The sequence below is a fragment of the Salvelinus alpinus genome, chromosome 34 (assembly GCF_045679555.1).
Source record: "Salvelinus alpinus chromosome 34, SLU_Salpinus.1, whole genome shotgun sequence".
Classification (NCBI taxonomy): Eukaryota; Metazoa; Chordata; class Actinopteri; order Salmoniformes; family Salmonidae; genus Salvelinus; species Salvelinus alpinus.
Genome location: NC_092119.1, coordinates 4,610,963 through 4,612,003, shown reverse-complemented (window position 1 = coordinate 4,612,003; position 1,041 = coordinate 4,610,963).

Sequence of the window (1,041 nt, the reverse complement as noted above, 5' to 3'; positions counted from 1 at the left end):
CCAATGAAGTATATGTTTCTCTACAGATTCAAGCAACTCATCATTCTCATGTTTAGCATTGTACCCGTAGAAGTTCATTCCTCATCATGTCTTCTCTACTTTTGGTGGCCTTAAAACTTCATGTCTGTTTGCAATTATAATATTGACAAAGTTCCTGTGAAACTCTTTTATTTTCATCGGCAGGTTTTCTTGTCATGGTCCTTAATTTATAAACATATTTTTTTCTTCACACAGATATTATGTATGGAATAATCGGGACATATCATATTGTATAAAAATACTTCTTTGTTTTTAGAATATTGGTTCCGAAGTAATATCCTATTGGTGAGCCAACTGGTAAATGCAGAGGCTCTTTTACTCAGTTATAAGGAATTCGTATCACTTTACAAGATCCCTGTTACACCTAAAGATTTTGCAATTGTTTTAGATGCCATTCCCTCAGGTGTTGCTTTATTATTCAGGAACGTGTCAAGACCTGACCCTCAGAGCCTACCTTCCATTGACCCTGTTGACTCATCAGTAGTGAAAGATTAGTTTTTATTTTGGTCCATTCAGCAACAATATGAGTCTTGATTCAGCAGAAATCTATACATTATGTCATGCCTTTTTGGAACAGTTTTATTGACAATATCTGTTGGGGAAAAGTTTGGCTGTTGGCACACACATACCTACTTATTAACAAAATTAAGGAAGTTTATTTTACAATTATTCATAAATATCATCATGCCAACCACTATCTGAAGAAGTTTAAGATAAAATATAAATTCAAATTGTACCTTTTGTAATGACCACACAGAAACTGTGTTTTTTGGCATTGTGTCTGTGGCAAGACATCAGTAGATTAATAACTGAACACATTTATGAAGATTTTACACTATAATAGAGAGATGTACTTCTTGGATTCATTACCTACGATAGAAATAAGTTAAAACAATTGTATGTAAATCATTTCATTATTCTTTTGGCCAAATTTGATATTCACAAATGTAAATTTACCAAACAAAACACCACATTTTCTTACCTTACCAAAATAAATGTAAC